Raw genomic sequence first — 13,955 nt, 5'->3', positions numbered from 1 at the left:
ATGAATTCATGGCTATGCAGATGTTATTGATAAGAGGGCTTTGGCTTCCTCGACCATGGGATGCTGCTCTGGGAAGAGGGTCTGCTGGGATGGGATGGGGTCCACCTGACCAAGAAGGGGAAGAGCATCTTTGTGCACAGATTCACCAACCTAGTGAGGAAGTTTTAAACTAGGTTCAAAGGGGGCAGGGGACAAAAGCCCACAGGTAAACATAAAAAAAGGCGACCTTAATGGAGAGTTAGATGTTGGGGGGAGAGGGAGCATGGAAAATTAAAATAGGGTCATAGAAGAAACAAGAGGGACATCAGCAGAGGAATTTCCTCAACATCTTAGATGTACAAATGTAAAGAAAATAAACAGGAAGAACTGAAAATATTAGTATATAAGCTAAATTATGTCTTAATTGGTGTCACAGAGACTTGGTGGGATAAGTTCCATGACTAGAATATTGTTATAGAGGAGTATAGCTTGTACAGCAGGGGTCAGCAACGTTCGGCACGCGGCTCGCCAGGGTAAGCACCCTGGTGGGCCGGGCCAGTTTTATTTACCTGCTGACGCGGCAGGTTCGGCCAATTGCGGCCCCCACTGGCCGCGGTTCGCCGTCCCGGGCCAATGGGGGCGGCGAGAAGCGATGTGGGCCGAGGGATGTGCTGGCCGCGGCTTCTTGACACCCCCATTGGCCTGGGACGGTGAACCGCGGCCAGTGGGGGCCGCGATCGGCCAAACCTGCCCCATCAGCAGGTAAATAAAACTGGCCCGGCCCGCCCGGGGGCTTACCCTGGCGAGCCGCATGCCGAACGTTGCCGACCTGTGTTGTACAGGAAGGACAGGCAGGATAAAAAGAGAGAAGATGTTGCATGATACATCAAGAATATGAGCTTGTTCAGAAATTCAGAAGGAGGTCAGAGCAGACCAATTGATGTCTCTGGGTAAAGACGAAAAAGGTAAAAAGTAGGGGTGACATCATCGCAGAGAGTCTGCTAAAGACCACCAAATAACAGAAATATCCCAAACACAAGATCCAGTAATAATGGGGGACTTTAACTACCCAGGCATCTGTTGGAAAAGTAATATGGCAAAACACGGAACATCCAATAAGTTCAGGAAATGTATTGGGGACAACTTTTTGTTTCAGAAAGTGGAAGTAGTAACCTGGGGGTCAGCCATTTTATACATGATTCTGACCAACAGGAAGGAATTGGTAGCAATTTGGAGTGAAAGTGCCCATGAAATGATGGATTTCATGATTATAAGAAAAGGAAGGAGTAAGAGCAGCAAAATAAGGACAACAGACTTTTAAAAAAGCAGACTTTAACAGAGAACTGGTAGGTAAGGTCCCATGGAAAGAAAATCTAAGAGCAAACAGAGTTGAGGAAAGCTGGCAGTTGCTCACTGAAATAATATTAAAGGCACAACCGCAAACTATCCAGATGCAAAGGAAAGATAGGAAGAATTTTAAGAGGCACACATGGCTGTAACGAGCCCTTTAACGACATAAAAATCAAAAAAGAATCCTACAAAAAGTGGAAACATGGACAAATGGTGTAAAAAACAAATAGCACAAGCACATAGAGACAAAATCAGAAAGCCTAAGGCACAAAATGAGTTACATTTAGCAAGGAACAAAAAAGGCAATAAAAAGAGGTTCTTTAAATACATTAGGAGCAAGAGAAAGACAAAGGAAAGTGTAGGTCCTCTACTTAGCAGGAAAGAGAGCTCATAACTGATGACATCAAGATGGCTGAAGTGTTTAATGCCAATTTTGTTTCAGTCTTCACTAACCAGGTTAATGGTGACCAGATACACAACACAATTAATATTAAAAACAAGGGGAAAGGAACGCAAGCCAAAATAGGGAAAGAATAGGTTACAAAATATTTAGGTAAGTTAGAAGTATTCAAGTCATCAAGGCCTGATTAAATTCATCCTAGGCTACTTAAGGAACTAAGTGAAGCAATCTCAAAACCATTAGCAATTATCTTTGAGAACTCATGAAGGATGGGTGAGGTCCCAGAGGACTGGAGAAGGGTAAACATAAAAAGGGAGAACAAAGAGGACCGAAAGGAAATAGGTCAGTCTGACTTCAATACCTGGAAAGATACTGGAACAAATTATTAAACAATTTGTAAGCAAGCATGGCTACGCAGGCTTAGCCTGGGGCACAGAATCTAGTCCCTAGTTAACTTTTTTCACACAGTTTATGGCTATATCTCCTTGAAGTATGTAAGCATCAGTCTATGATAAAGCAGACTGCAAAAGCATCGGTAATGCTAGTGGGTCAAAATCAGATATGGTATTAACAGGTGTAACTCCACTGCAATTGATAAAAATGACTTCAGTGAAGTTCTACCTGCTTACACCAGGGTTATACTTGGGCCATTTTGTTCTTAAGTACATCATTTAAGTTAAAGCTGCTACTGAAGTACATAGTTTTAGAATAGACTGGGAGATACTGGCCATCTCGATTACAGAAGCTGAATAGACCAACAATTTCAGGATAGATTTCTCAAAAACAACAAGGAGTCCAGTAGCACCTTAAAGACTAACAGATTTATTTGGGCATAAGCTTTCGTGGATAAAAAACCTCACTTCTTCAGATGCATGGAGTGAAAGTTACAGATGCAGGCATTATATAATGACACACGAAGAGAAAGGAGTACGTCACAAGTGGAGAACCAGTGTTGACAGGGCCAATTCGATCAGGATGGATGTAGATGAGGAGGTGTCAATTCCAGGAGAGGCAAAACTGCTTTTGTAATGAGCCAGCCACTCCCAGTCCCTATTCAAGCCCAAATTAATGGTGTTAAATTTGCAAATGAATTTTAGTTCTGCTGTTTCTCTTTGAAGTCTGTTTCTGAAGTTTTTTTGTTCAACAAGAGTTGCTTTTAAATCTGTTATAGAATGTCCACGGAGGGTGAAATGTTCACCTACTGGCTTTTGTATGTTGCCATTCCTGATGTCCGATTTGTGTCCATTTATTCTTTTACGTAGGGACTGTCCGGTTTGGCCAATGTACATGGCAGAGGGGCATTGCTGGCACATGATGGCATATATAACATTAGTAGATGTGCAGGTGAATGAGCCCTTGATAGTGTGACTGATAGATTTCTGAATTGCATGTCCCACTATAATAATTTTAAAAATCAGAACTTCACTAGAACACATGGGGTACATATACTGGCATTCTATGATACTGAAATAATCAGTAGTCAGTGGGACAGTGATGTTATTGAATGTAGTGCTTGTTACAGGATTTTTTTTTTTTTTTGTTATATTGCTTAGAAAAAACAACAAAAGTATTTTCCAAAAATGGATCCAAGTAAAATCTATTTTTAAAGATAAACCATTTAAAAACTTTAATTATGGAGAAGTTACCATTAGATATAAAAATGTAAACATAACCATTTAAGTAAATGCTGAACAAAGACCAATATGCATATTGTTTTAGGAAAGTACACACACAAGGTATATACTGTGTGTCTCATCTGGTTTGTTTCCATACATTTACCATTTTATTTTTGTGTGTAGTGAGCTGGACTTTGTGTTCCTACTTCCCAACATTCGGCTACAAATCATGACTAATTCTTAAATCATACATAATTCAACAAAATACTTCAACATGAGAACAGATATGTTCAGTCTTTCAAGAGCTCTCAACAGTCTCAAGAATATTAACTGATTCATTAAACAAGCTACAGACCAAGAAAACATCTGCCTAATGATTCAGGGTTATATGATTCCTTACTGTGGAAAACAGTGAGGAAAAACTCCATAGAAGATTACGACTACACATCAGTAGTGGGACCTACAGAACAGTGTTTTCAAAAGTATATTAGCAGCAGCCTGTTGTAATTGCCATTGGGTGTGGTCACAAAAGACATGTAGCAGTTGAAAACCAGCAGAAATCTTGTTGGAACTGGCACATAATAGACCTATGTCCTGGACTCAATCTGGTGGCTCTAACAGAAATTCAGAAGTCAATATTCAGACGCAAAGTAGATTGGAATAAAACCACCATAGGAAGGCTATGTGGATTGATAATCAGTCCAGATTTCAAACACATCCAATAAGTCATGCCTTTATGTGATGGACTGGTTGATCAAACAAGTCTTTTCCCATCTCTACTTTATCTTATTCTGTGACACAGGACTCTTTGGCCCACAAATGGATATTCAAACTTCTTAATGATTTATCACTAACATGTATTGCCAACTGATTAAGGCAGGCTTAGCTTAGGGTCCCTTTTTCTTAGGAAATTACACTTTCTACAGATAACATGCATCATAAATAACTGTGTACTAGGCTTCCTCCTCTGTTAGCAAATGCCACAATCCCCTTTTTCATCAGTAGCCAAATCCTGAGTTACTTGAAAGTCTACTGCTTTTCATTCTCCTGAAACTGGCTGACATCATGTAACTGCATTTCCCACATCTAAGAATCTGCACCCATATTTTTCATGCATCTTTGTTACTTAGCTTCCCTACACATGATGCATTGTATGGGAGCATATGGCCCTTAGCTACTGCCTGGGGCTCAATGCATCTGTGTGAACCAACAAATTAATGTATCATTTTCATTGTATAATAATTCTCTCATAACAAAAAACATTTAAATTCTGTTGTACCTCAATATCAGGTTTATAAAATCACTTGATTGCTATTACCCTCCTATAACACTCCTCCATCCTACATACACTCCCTGAGTTGGCATCCATTCCAAAAATGGGATTACAAGGTGACTGTACAGCTGACACAATCAAATTTACTGTATAAAGAAAGACAAAACTTCAGCCTTTGGAGTAAAATACTTACTTTGTAATCATGACTTAAGTTAAATGAAATACCATCAACTGACTAGAGTAAAGCACCCTATGAATCAGTGAGTAGTAAGTCTCTCTAATGATTGAAAGTAAAACTGATTGTATCTCTAGAAGTAAAGAATGGGTAGGTGTGTGTGTGTGTAGTGTTTTGTAAACTTATTTATAAGGAGGATTATTTATTTTATTTATTTGAGATTGTCCTATTTTGTCTTGGTCTACTACATGTAAGTGATAATGTGACATAATAAGGGTGCATGGATTCCCAGGGTGTAAACTTTTTTTTTTACATGGTACGGCTCTTGGAAATGTTTCAGTTTATAAATACTCTGAGAAAAACCAAATGTATGCAACTCTGATAGTAGAAATATTAGGTAAATATAAAATGAATAATCATTGTAGGTAATGATCTATACTTTTTTCTTAATCACTTTTTTATTTTACAATCAAAATATTTAAGGAATGAGATAATATTTATAATATATACATATACAAAGCATTTTTATAATTTAAGGGGAATTGCATTATTCATGAGTGGAAGAAAATAAAATTTGGACTTTTTCTCCCCACACTTGAGTCAATGTATTTTATTTATAAAACACTTATGGATTGTGCTTTACTGTTTAATTCAAATATGTAGTACATACAACTGATATATTATTATTTTCATGTACATCATTATGAAGGCATCAAGATGTTTTTACTTCTGAATTAAATGAAATTAATATAATTAACATATACTCTACATATGTGTAGTCTATATAGATGCAACAGATGGGATTTTGAAATTCCAACAATGTTTACATAACCCTGCTAATTAAACTAGAGTGTAAATTTAACAAACAGAGTTCATGTTTAATGTTAGGGACAGTCTAATAGGACTTTTGTTGTCACAGAATATTCACTGGATTATAACTTGAATTTTTTGGTTCCTACCCAACAGACTTTGAAATATTAAATGTTCCCAGTAATATGATTATCTCTTGAAAACTCAGATTTTCACTGAAAGATGAACTCTCTGAAAAGAGAAATAACACTTACTGTCTGAAGATCATCTTTGATAGCTGACCAGGAATTAGGCATTTTCTATGTTTAATATATCTCATCTCTAAAGTTCTTGTATGACCGCGTATGAAATGAATGTGTGTCTCACTCTGGCTGTAGTGGGCAGTAATCCACCAATGAAATTGCTTTGCAATGTGGCATTGGTCAAAAAGCTCTTCTATACAGAAAAACTTAGCACAGGATGAACACAGAAAGTAAAGGAAATGCTGAGGATCATCTCAGGTAAAGACGTGTTATTATTTCTTCATTCAATCATCATATTTTTGCACAGTATTTAGTAGCTAAAAGGTGTCAAATGAAGTCTTTCATGGCATTACCATGTTTATCATATATATCTTTCTTTTACACGCTTTTTGGATATTTCTTATGTCAGAAAACGCATCTAAAACTTCATTTTTTTTGGTATATTCTTTGTTTGCTCCATGCTCCCTTTTGTACAACTTCTTACTTTAAATTAGACAGTAAGCATTTTTGGGGGCAGGGAGAATATCTTTCTGTGTGTGCAATAGGGCACCAATTTTGAATAGAGCCTTTGTGCCCTACTGCAGAAGACATAAATAATAATAAAGCCACTTTACAAACCACATAAGTTAAAAGGCATAAGCATGAATTAGATGTCAATTTAAAATTAACGAAATAAAGTGACAATACAAAAAGAGTCTGTCCTTTTGTTCACTCACCACAGTTCTAATGTACCCATCACCATAGTATCCTAGCACCTACCAGCAAGAGTATAGTTTTTATCTGAAAAAAATCTATGCAAATCCATAAGATCATCATAGATGTCTGGACCATGTTTAGCTAAGTACAACTTCCAAAATATCCCTTTTTTCATACAAACCCTCCCACAACTATCAAATATTTGTAAATTAAATTTATGCTTCAAGTTCTGAAACTAACCAAGATTTTGCAAAGGCAAAATATTAGATGAGTAATGCCTTTTTGTTAGAAATTAAAATGACACCACTGCCTTTTTTTAAAAGTTGAAGACCCCATGATTGAAAAGATGCTGCATTGAATAAACTGGTCTGAGTCCTATACCCCTAAGTAAATAAAGATGTAACTTGTCTCCCTTTCAACTGCAGTGGTAGAAAAGCTGACAGGGCTTCACAAAACCCTCCTGTGTTAGGGAACGGAAACTCCTAATGAGATTAGTTGGTGTGTGTGCAGACATTACTTAGCCATGACTAAATGGGCTCTCTTCCTGCAGCCAGTGGAAAATTCAGGGAACTTTTTCCCCCTGCAGCATCAGAGTCCCTCTAACCTTCAGCAAAGCCAGATCCAAAAACAACTCTCCACTTTCTTTCTTTCTCTCCCCCCCACCCCCAGCCCCGGTGAAATGTATCAAAATGGGCCAGAAGGGCTTTTGGGGAGGGGGGACCTAAGAGAGAGGGGGAGGGCAGCGAGGGGAACTCTGAAGACTACAAAGGAAACTGTAAAAAGAGCAAACACATAAACCTGAGAAGGAGAAAACCACAGAGTTTCTTTGTGAGCTGCAGTGACTCATTTTCAAGATGTTGTCTGCTGCCAGTTTCAAACCGGAAGCGCATGGCAATTAGTCTTGCTGTTTCCAGACAAGCCTGAAACTCTCCCGACACTTTTTTTTTAAATCCCCCCTTTCCAGTTTCTGCAAGAACCCTCCTCCCCACCCAGCCCCCTTCATCCCTTGCAGGGGCGGCGGGGATCGGCACACACTGCCCCAGCGCCTGGGCGTGTTGACAAACACCCAGACCCCTCCCCCAGTCACTATTATGATTATTTTAATTTTAAAAATGGCCCACGTGGCCCTGCAGTTGGGACGCCCTGGGCAGCGAGTGAATGCAAAGCGCACCCCAAAGGGCTTCCTGGACAGTCAGTTATTTCTGTCTCTGATTTATGCTCCCTCCCCAGAGAGCCCTGGCAGATGGTGGCCCCCTGCCTCTCGTCCCAGGCAGACCCTGACCCCTTCCTCCCCCCCCTCCACTTCTCTTTCCCCTTGTAGAGCACTCGCCCCTCATCTCCTTCCCCTTTTAGACAGGCAACTATTCCTCGTCTCCTCTCTCCCTTCCCCAGCCGGGGCAGGCAGTGCCCCCCTGAACCCCGAGTCAGACCGTCACTCCTCTGTCCCCAGACAAGCCAGTGACTCCCCCTTGTTCCCCCCAGACAAGCAGTGACACCCCCCTTGCTCCTCCCAGGCAAGGCAGTGACCCCCATTGACCCCCTCAGGCAAGGCAGTGACACCCCCCTTGCTCCCCTCAGGCAGGCCCCAGCCGTGCTGCCAGGTCTCCCCCGCGGGGCTCCGGGCCCTGCCCCCCGAGTTACCAGCAGGCATTTAGAGAAAATAGTTTGCTCTGGGTTCCTGCCACTCGTTCCCTTGCACGGACTGCCCGAGAAGCTGATGTCTCCGCACCCAGCCCGGGCCCCTTCCAGCCACATTGTCCTTTATCAGCACATTAAAGGCCAGAAGGGAAACACACTGTGTGGTGCCTATGGGAAGAGCAGCCCCTTGGGCCCCGCAGCGCAGCTGCATCCATTCTCCTATTTGCCCGTCTCTTAAAGCCTGTCTGTCTCCCCTTTGCTCTCATTCCCTGCCACCTTCCCAAGCCCCCAAAACTTTGCAATACTTAGCCCGAGCTCAGAAGCACTTGTACATACCCAGAGCCTGGTGGACTTTTCCAATCTCTCCTTGTAGTTTAAAGGGAGCTAGGTAAAATCCCCTGGTTTTCCATGCTGACAGTCTTCTGCAAGCGCTCTGTTGCTCTTGTAATGAGATCCTGGTTTTTTTCTTTCTTTCTTTTTTTTTTTTTTTTTTTTTTTCTTGGTTGGTGTGTATGTGTGTGTGAGAGCAGGAAGTTGGAGCAGTCAGACAGAGAGCCGGCTCACTTCCTTTCCTGCATTATTCCCCAGGCGGTTTGCAGTCTGTGTAAACAGGCTTTTCCTCCCCTCTCCCCTCTCTCTGGCCGCTGATGTGCAGCATTGCTGTAATATAAGACACACACATAGTAAAATGGTAACGGTAACTACACACACACACACACACACAAGGAGCTCCAGCAGCTCCCTCTGACCTCCACCTCTTCCTGTTCTACACCCCAGGGGAGGAGCTTCAAACAAGCTCAACAAACTGGCCCGTGAACAGCCTCTACTAAGAGCATAAGGTGGCTTTGCAAAATAATCAGCTTTTCCAAAAACAGTGGCTCAGAGCTGTTAAAGATGAACACGACCATGTTAATATTATTTATTAGTAATTATTACCACTTGTTAAGCATCAATAGTGCATTGAGCACCCTACAAGACACTGAGGAGACATGTCATTTGTCCTAAGGAATGTGCAGTCTCCAGATTTGATCTGCAAAGCACTGAGCACCCTCAACTTCTATTGATTTCAGTGGCAGCGTCAGAGTATTCGGCACCTTGGAAGAGGTGCTGACCACTTCTCAGAACTGGACCTTAAGTAGATAGAGACCTCAAAATACATAAACAACACCAAACATATCTAGTGTTAAAAACAAACTGGAAAAAGACAAACAAACCATATTTAAATTGTGAAAGTGTACTCAAAATCTGGATTGAAAATCCCAAATCGGATTCTATGGTTTTTGGTTTGGCTCATTATAAAGCCAGGCCATTTGTGAAATTCAGATCTGGGTTCAGATTTTGAACCTATTTGAGGATGTTCAGAACTAGGGTTTTGGTTCAGACTCATCTCTATTAAAAATAATAAGCATACATCATTTGGAGTTTAAATAATCTTTCCATGTATTGCATGTGTCTGTCCTGTACAGTCTGTTTCTGATGTTGATCATAAACTTCTTGAGTCAGGCCCCACATCTTCTTCGGTGTCTGTACAGTGTCAAGCACACATCAATGATACTCAGTAAGTAATAATTATATATAAATTAAATAAACACTGCCCTGTAACATCTTTTAAATAGTCAAAAGATTGAGCATTCAAACAGGGTAATTAGATTTCAAAAATGTTCTTAACATAACATTATTTGGATGTTACCTTATTTTTGCTTCCTATTTTTGGGTTTATGGCTGCTATATTAATGGTAGGTAATTGGAGTCAAAGAAACTAACAGGGAATTGTCACAGTTGCCACTGAAAATTAGTCATTAGCATCTTGACATTTGGGCAGATTGTAGGCTTTTCAAGGAAAGTAGGTAGGACTCCACATTCTGGTCCCTTAATGTCACACATACAAGAGCATTGGGTGAGGTGAAATCTTTTCATGCATTAACATGTAAAAGTGTCAACTGTTGAGAAATGCCTTCTGAGATCATATGGAATTTCAGAGTATGAGTTTGGAGGTCCACTGAAATCTCATGAAGTTGATGGGGTGGAAATGATGAAATGTTGGTACAACTTTAAATAATTTACCACTTCCGGAAAAAATATTCATTGGGCATAGCCTTTACTTGTTTTAAGCACTACTGTAAATTTTTAGAACATAGTAGTCAAACTTCATTTGAGAAGCATACATGAAAACATGTATGCAGGTAGATAATGCGGATTAGAGTTGGGTGTGCAAGGGAGAGGCACCAGAGTCAGGAAGATGGCACCAGAGTCATGGCACCAAAGTCAGGAAGATGGTTTGCTGAAATTTGAGGGTGCCAGAATTCCTCTTCTTGAAGTTATGATATGTTTCATTCATTTCTTCTAAGATCTGGGGCATGGACTTTCCAATGCTATCCTGAATTGTTTCTTTTCCATGGTGAAGCAACAGGAGGGAACAAATTGTTTCAAAAAAGGAATTACGTCTCCAAACAAGCAAATGATTTCTTTTCCCTTTCAAAATAATGTTCTGCCATTTAAAATATTGGTTTACAAGTTAAAGTCCTTTGTTCACCCAAATAACAGTCTAGGAAGTCTAGATAAAGACTCCAGGCTGAGAGAAAGATGTGGTTGGACACTGTATGTGGGGTCTTAAAGGTAACGTGAAAAATGAAGACAAAAGTGTGGGACTTTTTTGTTTACTGGAAAAAAGTGATCATGATTTGTTTGAAGCACAGAGATTTGAGGAAGTTCTGTGGGCAGTGGAAAAACTCTGAGGTTTTAGATGGGGTCATTGACACAAATAATACAGGTAGATATTTGTTGGAGAAAAATCTTTTTTTAAATGATTTGTATGCAGGGCCGGTGCAACCACTAGGTGAACTAGGCGGTCGCCTAGGGCGCCAAGCGGTTGGGGGCGCCAAAAAGCAGTGCCTTGGCTCGGCAGGGAGGAGCTGCCTTCCGGAGGACTGGAGAGCCAGAGCATCGGCTTGCGGGGGCAGCGTCCCCGCTCCATCGCTCCAGCCAGAAAGTAGGTCAGGTGCCACTCCACACGGCTCCTGGAAGCAGCGGCATGGCCCCCCTCCAGTTTCGACGCACTCCAATGGCCTCCTCCCGCGCTCCAATGGGGGCTTCAGGGGTGGTGCCTGTGGATGGGGCAGCATGCAGAGTCGCCTGGCCACGCTTTCGCGTAGGAGTCAGAGAAGGGACATGCCGCAGCTTCCAGGAGCCATTTGAGGTAAGCACCACCCTGAGCCTCTCCCCATGCCCCAACCCCCTGCTCCAGCTGTGATCCCCCTCCCATCCTCCGAACCCCTTGATCCCAGCCCAGAGCCCCCTCCTGCACCACAAACCCTTCATCCACAGCCTCACCCCAGAGCCCACCCCCCCAGCTCAGAGCCCCCTCCCACCCTCGCCCAGAGCCCTGTCCACACTCTGAACTCCTCATTTCTGGCCCCACCCCAGAGCCCACACCCCCAAACAGAGCCCTCATCCCCTCCCGCACCCCAACCCCAATTTTGTGAGCATTCATGGCCCACCATACAATTTCTATTCCCAGATGTGGCCCTCAGGCCAAAAAGTTTGCCCACCCCTACCCTAAAACATTGATTCACAAGTCAAATATGGTGAATGAGGGACAATGTTTATTATGCTATAGAAGGCTTTGTCTGGTATAAAAGTAGTTGCCCAGGGAAAGGTGTCCTAATGGCACAGGTTTAAAAATACTAGCGATGTACTAGGGTAACCCACTGTCAGTGTGAGTTGCGTGTCTCCATCTGGTCCACAGGAGCTGTGTCTGTTACACCGCCAACAACAAACCTTGCTCTTTACTTCAAGCTGTAGAGATTAATTCTTTCTTCTCTGGAGTTCCTGGTTCAGAGCTCAATGTTGGCCTAAATGGCAGCTGTCAAGCTAGCAAGAGAATAGATTATAACTAGTGACTAGCTCCATTGCAACTGAGTAAGACCTAATACTGCTATTAGTGATCTGCCAGCTGGAATTCCCAAACTGATGGGGTAGAGAGAACCCAGGCAAAATATATGCACCCTTATGTCTCTTAAGTTCCGTTTGTCTAAAGACAATCAAACTTTGCAAGAAGCCAACTGTTTAAAGCAGCCCCCCTATCCCCCAAGTAAGAGTTTCCCCTAATGCAGTCCCAAATGTACAATGTATAATTCTTCTTCATTTTTATTAGACATCCTTAATTAAGTAACCAATTTGTGTCTGTCCCTTAAGACAGATTTCACTGTGTTTTTAAAGTTGACTATAAATCTTGTGCATTCCTGTAAGCACCCAATCCTTTATTTATATACTAAAATACAGCCAGTTTTACTGTGATTCTGTTCTCCATTTAAACTCTTCAAAGATCATGTCGAGATCTGTGTTGGTACAGGACCTAGCACAATTTTGCTCTGATCTCTGGGCACTATAAGCGTGGTTTTTTTTTAAAATCTATCATGATTCTATAAAAATAGCTAATTAGCTAGGTTGCAGGCAGATGAGGATAGTTGTCAATTTATTTATAATAGTTTTATAAATGCAAATATATAAAAAAATCATATATATTGTATCCCTTACCCCTCCCCATTTTTTTGTGTTCATTTGTCTTCTTAGATTGAAAGTTTTGTGGTGCAGGGACTATTATTTTGTACCTGCTTGTATAGCACCTAGGACAATAGGTTCTACAGTGATATAAATATTAAATAATAATACATCTTTTTATGTAATTCTAACCTGAACAAGTACCTTTCTGGTTACTGGGGTGTCTCCAAGAGGTTTTGGAATGTAGGCAAGTAGAATGTAATTACCCAAGTTGGAATGATGATCTAATTTATTTTCGGTTTTGTGCCACACCTGTCACTGTAATATCTGAATGGCTGACAAGTTGCATCAATAGTAATGAATGGTTCACCAATAGACCTGGGTTTTCTCTTCTCTTTGGCCTGGTCTACACTACGGGGTTAGGTCGAATTTAGCCGCATTAGGTCAATTTAAAAATGACTGTGTCCACACAACCAACCCTGTTCCGTCGACCTAAAGGGCTCTTAAAATCGACTTCTGTACTCCTCCCTGACGAGGGGAATAGCACTAAAATCGACCTTGCTGGGTTGAATTTGGGGTAGTGTGGACACAAATCGACAGTATTGGCCTCCGGGAGCTATCCCAGAGTGCTCTGGACAGCACTTTGAACTCCGATAAACTAGCCAGGTACACAGGAAAAGCCCCGGGAACTTTTGAATTTCATTTCCTGTTTGGTCAGCGTGGCGAACTCAGTAGCACTGGTGACCATGCAGTCCCCCCAGAATCGCAAACGAGCTCCAGCATGGCCCGAAAGGGAGACACTGAATCTGATTGCTGTATGGGGGGAAGCATCTGTGCAGGCCAAACTGCGATCAAAAAGAAGAAATGCAAATATATTTGCCAAAATCTCACAGGGCATGTTGGACAGAGGCTAGAACAGGGACACACAGCAATGCTGCATGAAAGTTAGGGAGCTCAGGCAAGCCTACCAAAAGACAAAGGAGGCAAACGGTCACTCCTGGTCAGAGCCCCATACATGCCGCTTCTATGATCAGCTGCATGGCATTCTAGGGGGGGACCCTACAACTATCCCACCACTGTCCGTGGACACCTGCAAGGGGGGGAGTCTCACACAACAGGGAGGAGGATTTTGTGGATGAGAAGGAGGAGAATGCGCAGCAGGCAAGTGGTGAATCTGTTCTCCCCAGCAGCCAGGACCTTTTTATCACCCTGGAGCCAATACCCTCCCAACGCGGGATCCCCGACCCTGAAGCTGGAGAAGGCACCTCTGGTGAGT

General features: G+C 42.0%; 1 protein-coding gene across 2 annotated transcripts in view; it reads right to left on the bottom strand.

Annotated features, from left to right (window-relative positions):
* ELK3 (ETS transcription factor ELK3) overlaps window positions 1–8,944 on the bottom strand; it is a 60,003-nt gene extending 51,059 nt beyond the window's left edge. Inside the window, exon 1 of one of the 2 annotated variants that reach the window (XM_034773209.1) lies at window positions 8,516–8,944. The gene's annotated coding sequence lies outside the window, so the exon portion shown is untranslated. The remainder of the gene's footprint in view (window positions 1–8,515) is intronic. The other variant, XM_034773201.1, reaches the window with a different exon arrangement.
* Window positions 8,945–13,955: the final 5,011 nt, after the last annotated feature.

Source organism: Trachemys scripta, chromosome 1, assembly GCF_013100865.1.
Source record: "Trachemys scripta elegans isolate TJP31775 chromosome 1, CAS_Tse_1.0, whole genome shotgun sequence".
Taxonomy (NCBI): Eukaryota; Metazoa; Chordata; order Testudines; family Emydidae; genus Trachemys; species Trachemys scripta.
This window is presented reverse-complemented; position numbering and strand designations above follow the sequence as displayed.